Below are 7,603 nucleotides of genomic sequence, written 5' to 3' on the forward strand. Positions count from 1 at the left end.
GAAGACGCAGAGAGATTTGATTGCTGCCGAACTGGGTTCCCTCAAGAGACGAGAAAAGCATATAGCGACTCTTGCTTTGAGAACTTGGATCTCAGAGTAGAAGATGTTTAATAAAAAAAAGCAAATATTTAAAGGTCATATTAGGTTCACAGGATCAATAACGCGCTTTCAAACTTTGAAAATACGCACTACTGATCAGTTATACTTGGCAGGCAAACAGTGTTAACTTTCAACTTTCTAGTTTAGCTTACTTGGGAAGATAATGTGGAATGAATAAACAAATTTCTAAAATCAAATTTTTTCATCCAAGACGAGTATGTTTTAGGAAATTGTTGTTAAATATGTTTACCTTAGAAAACGATTCTAACATGGATGTTTTATTATCTGTGGTTAAAAGACATTTGAGTGCTAGCACCAGATAGGCTTTAGCAAAGTGAAAAAGGTTATCTCGCACAAATGCCAGACTATGTATAATTTACAGTTTTGTATGTACGGATGTGTCGAAACGCATGTACACACAACAAGTATGTTAATAAACAAAGGCATTAATGCTCACTTCTTGCAAAGCATTACATACTATAGTATGATAGCTATTTTTGATTCTTTGACAGCGTATGTGTAGCTTCGTTTCTAATAATATCTTCAAATGGCAGAACTATTTAGACCATATATGGTTGTCATGTCCATGCAATGTTGCATATCTTTTCCGGCTACAGTGCGGTCGTCTCTTGTCTATTAGTAGTTTTAAAACTTCATGTGTTTGTAATGTGCAATATGTTCCCCCAAACCCTCAGAAACCTTAACTTTACCGCTCGCATCTTTCGCTTATCCTTCACTATGCCCCAAGCTTGGCAGCCGATAGAAAATGCTTCGAGAGTTTGTATAGGGTTTTGCATATTTGCTGCTACGATAAAGAGATCTGCACACTTATGTATCTCTTGAATTTCTAGTCTGTGTGAAGCTGTTGTTAAGAGTAACGACAAGTCGCACAATTACTATTTTTGTTTTTAGGGACATTACTCAAAATTTTACTAAAATGTTACTTGGGTCCCTATTGCGTGATACCAGTCAACCATCATGAGACAGTTGTTTCTAAGCAGCTTACTTTAAAGGTGTTTTTCATTTCCCTCGAATTTTCTTTTGACGTACCTAAGATAAGTCGGGTTCATAAAGTAAATATTCCTGGCCGATGCGTCGCTGTACTTTTAGGACGACGTCAGCGCTGAAAAAGTAGTGTCACTGACGATCTATCTATGAACTCGGATACCTTAACAAATTGTTAAGGTATCCGAGCGACTGAAATTTTTGGACGTATCAGAATCCTACCAATTCAATCAACTATGGGCTTATTAGAAAGCGGTTATCCAAACTTTTTTTTCTTTTGGCGAGGCGTTTTTAGCATTGAAACTGCTAATTCTTATATTTGACGTTTCTCTTTTTTGGTTAGTTTCTTTAGCTCATTGATGCCTTCTTATACAAGTAGACAGTAACTGTGGTGACTTACTGTTTAGATAACTACGTAGTTATTTTTAAGGCAAACCACTTTCGTCGTAGCAGGCGACGATTTTAGAATGACCGCCATTGCTAATAGTTACGAGTGCGTAAAATTGAGACAGCGAACGTGGATACAGTCATCATTGCAAGATCAATAGTTCGGGAGATATAAATCGATCTCAATTCTTACAAAATAGCTATGACTGAATCGCTTACAACTGTTTCGATTACCTAAAACGTTTGGCGCATTGTCCTTTTGGCTGTTGCTGCTGTTTTATCCTATCCTTTTTCTTTTTCAATGATCAGGATCGGTACTTCTGTTGGTCCGGTGGTTCAGTTAGACACCTCTGATCCATATTGGTGTAGGAGTAGGAGTCATTTACAAATTTCGTAATCGTCCCATACCGGTGATCTTCTACGGCTTGTTATTCACACTCTGTTCGCACCTTCGCATTGTTTCAATTTGGACTTCATGTGAACTAATGCAATTGGTGATGCTTCTGTGAATCAAGATAAAATTTGGAGAACAACATTAATTAGCCCAAAGAAGCAAAAGTGGATATGGCCGTGAAATGCTATAAACTAAGAGACGGAGAGTACTTTGAAGTCACACCAAACAAAGGCTTGTTTTTACTCATCTAGTTCCAAGATTGTAGCAATTTGAAGGTGCAAAAATTAAGCAAATTGGAGTAGGTATGTTTGGCTTCCTTAACTTACGGGTCGGTCCGTAACTCTGTCATCCGCAACGGAATAGAGCAACAAGCGAGCTACAAGTGAACCTGAAGTCACCTCGCGTGCACAATAGAGCTCCCCGTAGGCGTAAAGTATTTTCAGGGATCGTTACTGCTTACCATCGTCGTTACGGAGAATGCCAAAAAAAAACAGCATTAGCAATTCTCGAAACTCTTTGCTCATGCAGTGGATTCCAACGAAAAATGTCATATACTGCATCGAACGATAACTGCATCGGTTTTTTTTAGAGAAACCGGGTATATATCTGGTTTCTGCTGCTTCTGCTGCTATGTTTATTTGGTTACGGAGCCCTCTAATTGGCATCAAGCTAAAACTATGCTGTATAAAGTTGTTGCATCCTTAAGCTACATGAACATTCACCATTGCACGGAATGAGTCTTCCCAGCGTATCAAGTCCTTCAGCTGTTCAAATTGTCGTCAAAGACATGTCGCGGGCTACTAGATCTACTAAATTTTCCAAAAAAAAAATCCGAAGGAGTTAGTGAAATAAAATTTTCCTTATTCACCTTTTTTGGTAGTACTAAAACATTTCATATATACAAGCTAATAAGCAAAATCACAGGATCAAGATGAATATCAGATTATTATAGCTGTATACATCATATACGAGTATACTTTTTTTTTACGTATATATACGAGTTTTTAAACGTTGTTAATTTTGTGGATGTATTTAAATTGGTATCAGAGGCCACGAACGGTATGAGATCTATTACACTTCTGCTCATATCTGGAGCATTTACACATATTGTCTAACTTATCGAAGCCCCGTTATTTACAGAATCTACGGTGTAACCCATGCATGACAAAGCGTGTCACGACAGTCGTTTAATTTGTACCTTTTCATTTGCTGTTCATTGCATTTGAATGTAAGGAATTTCTCATTAATATCTGAACTTTTTGAAGATTGGTCTTAAACGTCTCTGTTGAGAAGTGGCGATCCAGGTCCTCTTATAGCTATGGCGAGTCAGCTAAGAAATACATGAGACGGTTACGGGTCGCTACGTGTAGTATCAGCGCTCTCTTAAAAAAGTTGTTTAGGGTTTCCCGCTGTGAGATCCTTTCAAATGACACGTACCTGTTACGTTGTAATCGAATCTATTTTGAGGTAAAGCACGCTAATAGCAGCTGTGGGAGATAAACGATGAGATGATTGGCGACCGAAACCACCTTACTGCATCTTTTGGAGACGTGTGCGGTATACTTCTGTTGACGGAAATGAACAACCCTATTTACGAAACCTGATTAACATGAACAAGAGGCAATACAGCTAGATACAAAATGTCAGTGGCCACTGTCCTACCTCGTCTTGTAAACTTCATCACCTCCGTCTTGGCCAAGTTCATCGTCAATCCCAACTCTGTGATTCCCGCATGGAGCTTGCTGCATTTGGAACACGTTCAACCCTAAAATCACTACGTGGTGCCCATTTAGCATGACTTCGACTAAGCCCTTTGGTCCTGTTAATTAGTCAAATGGGCCTTTCAACAGATGGAGCAGATGAGGTTAGTTTGTCGACAGTTTTCTGTCGGGCAAAAGTTCGGATACTCTGTTATCGATGGTTGTCCTGTTATTCTGTAGAGCCGCAGTGAGAAAGTTAAGCACGTTAGTAAGGGCTTCCATTTGGACCAACGTGAGCATAATCTTACAGACGCCGAGTCAAAAGCTGCTTTGAAATGCGCGGAAACCGCGTACGTGCATTGCATGATTTAGTCAGTGCTTTTATGACGTCAGCCATGAGACTCCCGCACGCCCTTTCCAAAGCCTTGATTGCTACCGTTGGAATGACATATAAGCTTAAGTAAACATTTAATTTTTTACTTAGCAGGTTGGAGAGCAGATTCTAACACAAAAAAAAATTTATATTCCCCGCCCTGGTAATGGCGTAATTAGATTCTTCCCCCTATTGGACCGTTAATAGGGTAATAAATCTCCATTGGGCTGAGTACCACTATAGTGTACCATTTGAGGTTCTCGTTGTAAACCCGGTCACGACTGGCGGCTTTCATATAGTTTTTTACAGACAGGTTTAAACAGAGGTTAGAGGGTTGAGCTTGGGCCGTACCTCAAGCTTTCAATACTTTGTATTGAAAACCTTTTGGTTCTTACCCCTCGCGTTTAAAGGGTTTATTTTTCTCAAAATGTTGAAGGCACTTTTCCGGCCACTTCACGTTTATAATTGTGTGGAAAGCGTTAAAAGCAGATAATTTTGTATTATATTAAGTCTCTTTCTTCACGATTATGTTATTTGCCTTTGTTGTACTTATGACACATGTCACTGAGTAATTCACTGTTTCCAATTCAAGGCATTTATGACAACTAGTTAAGAAACGCCGCCATTGGTCTGTAGGTACTGTTAATGTACTTCTGCTTCACACGTGAGGCTCTCGATATCTATTTTATACACCGCATAAATCGCCGTTGGCATTCTGTTAGAAAAAAATTTTCTCACCAATGGACCTAAGAGCTGTACAATGCTGTCGTCCATCACTAATGCTGTTTTTCGTGATGGGGCGCGCTGGATCGTTTCAAAATCTCCAAAAAATATGAAGCACTTCGCTAACAGCCGTCGTCAGCGGCGTATACGTTTGCCTAGCTTGTAAGTTAAGCACTTGTCCTTCCAGCTGTGAAACTCGCTCGTGACAATATTATATTTCGATTTTTTAGCTATCTCAAGGTGCACCAGGTATTTAAACGATTTAAACGGCATTTAGTACATTTACGGCGGCACGCTGGAACTACTCCCGAAAACGTTATATCATATTGATTCTTCTAGCGCTATTCTTAAGGTAGCAGGTCCAGTAGAAGTTCATTAAAAATAAGTCATTTATTTTGGGCTTCCTGAGGCGTTTCGTTGCTGGTCTTCAAAATCGATAAATGTCCAAGGGCCACCTAGCGTGAAAAAGGGATTTTGGAAATTGTATTATTTAAATTATTATTATATTAAATTAAGAAATTAAAATCTCGGAGCACCGTTTCCACTAAATTATAAAGGCTACTAGGTTGAAATTAGTTTTACGTATGACCACCTGCCCAACTTTGTCGTCAGATACCCCTCTTGTTTATAGATTTTTTTAAGACATTTTGTCCAAGATCTTATATAAGATCTTGGAATATATATATATATATATATATATTGTTTACAGAAATTTCTGCAGAGTTTTTGAAGTTCTTTGGAAACCGGTGAATTGATTCTACATAATTACCTCGCAGTGTTTCATTCTCTTGTATATCGTATTATCAGTTGTTAATCAACAAACATCATGTTTAGAAAAGAAGCCTGCTTAAAGTGAATTTTTGAAATATAAAGTAGCTTTAAATCCCCCATACTCTTAATATTTTATAGCTATTTTTTTATTTATCCTCAACCAATATAGAAGGGGTTAGTAGGTTTACGGTCATTGCATTCTTTTCTATACTTAATCTTATTTTTAATTTTCTCAACTGTAAAATTTTGTCTTTTCTACCCTGTGTTTAAGTAAACTTAGTGATTTCTAATAACAATAGGAAATTTTAAAAAAGACAACAGTGTTAATTTAGAAATACAGGAGTCGAAACTTTTTACGTAGAATACTATATTCTACGTAAAAAGGGATTGTTATAGATCTACGCGGAACAAAAATAAACGATCCTAAAAGAGAATTGTTGTAGGTACTATTTTTTTGATTGAGTAAAAGGTTCTTATCCGTGCCTTGAACCGTAAACCAACATGGAGGTATATGCGAGGTTACATGGAATATTTCATCCGAGAATGCCAATAGGAAAATACAACTAAAGGAAACTGCCTATCTTCTTCTTTCGGCCAAAATTTACAGATGGTGCACATTGGCGAAGCAGTAAGTGAAATACAAGCTGGTGCGTTAAAACAGGGAAAAATATTTGTTGAAAATATTTGGCGAGCTGGTCATTCGATGCTCCAGGTATTAGACAAAAGCAGTTATTTTTAGATTAAAACACGGCGAACGGTGCATCCTTTTGAAAAGTTGAGCAAATATTGGCGATTATCCGATTCTTCTGCGCTGGACGAGTACTCATCAAAATTAAAAACTTCGAAATCGACAGTCTAAGTTATCGCCAATTTTCATGCTCAAGGTTTCTTCATAAAAGTTTACCTTGGAGGCGGGTCCCTAATAGAATTTAGATTTAAAAGACTCGAAAATTAATCGAAACTTTGATATGCAAAGGTTTTCGATGCAGAAAGTTATGGCCGCATTTTTGAGAATTTCGGTTTGCTATCAGTGCAAAATATAATTTTATTTGTATGTAGCGTATTTTGCTGAGAGACTATAGCTATCGATATCGTTTAACATACGGTTACTATTGAAATGTTACTCACAGACTAAAAAAAAATATTTTAAAGTAGTGATTTAGTTTTCGAATCAAAGCTGTAATCGCATTGAATGGTGCTTTTATTTAATAACATCAATGTTAGAAGTATGCACAAACAGTTTCGTTGAAGAATTTGCTTGTTCCGAAATTACACGTTTAGAAACAAAGCGTAAGAAGTTTAAACCATGTATAGCTCAAGTTTGTTTTCAGAAAATGTCGTCCTGGGATCTACAAAAAGGACTCGTTCATGCTGCCTTCAAAACGTAGTATCATAATTGATGCGTGATATATGTCAATATCTAACATATTACGACGTATAAACGATAAAGACCTAAATTTATTTAATACATTTACGAATACTGCAGATGGCGTTTGTGCAATCAACACACTAATTATCAAAACCTGAATCTGGCCTGAACTACGTTGTGAGAATTGGGCTTGCTGTGTGACTTCACCACGATTGTCGAGAGCTTTGTACACCTATACGCGTTTTATCCCAAAAGCAGTAAAGCTATTTACTCCGAAGGGGTTAAAGAAACTAAATATTTGACCCTAAATCGGGCCTGCAGTCTGCAATAGTGCAAGTCTGCCATTTTTAAAAGTAATGAAAACAATGAATAGCAAACTTGTTTCTTCATATTACATTATTATTTTTTAAATACCTCTGATACTTTAGCTTTTTGGAAAACTGATAGATATATGAAAAATGTAATGCTTATACATTTTTAGAAATGACTGAAATAAAACAAATGTTGTTTAGATTTCCAATTTTTATTTTTAGGTTATAGCTTTTTACGGCTTACTTTTGATAAATTCGCTATTCCGATACCAAATTTTAGTCGCCTTTAATTTACTATCCTATATTTTTAGTATCAAAGCTTGGGATTTGATAGCGAGGATAGGACGATTATGTTACAAGGGCATAATTACCGAATATAGTGATTTATAATTCAATGAAAGCAATGACATCAATCGTGTACAGCAAACAGCTTTCTAACGAAATACGCAAAATTTGGTGATCAGTAAACAA

At 37.0% G+C, this 7,603-nt stretch overlaps 1 long non-coding RNA gene across 1 annotated transcript; it reads left to right on the forward strand.

The window, feature by feature from the left end:
- The first annotated feature begins 58 nt into the window (after positions 1-58).
- On the forward strand, positions 59-7,334 carry LOC111255134 (uncharacterized). The gene is made up of 2 exons (XR_002675357.2): positions 59-3,749; positions 6,060-7,334. It is a non-coding gene; the product is annotated as an uncharacterized LOC111255134 (long non-coding RNA).
- The last annotated feature ends 269 nt before the right edge of the window (positions 7,335-7,603 follow it).

Source organism: Varroa destructor, unplaced genomic scaffold (assembly GCF_002443255.2).
Source record: "Varroa destructor unplaced genomic scaffold, Vdes_3.0 BEIS01000648.1, whole genome shotgun sequence".
NCBI lineage: Eukaryota > Metazoa > Arthropoda > Arachnida > Mesostigmata > Varroidae > Varroa > Varroa destructor.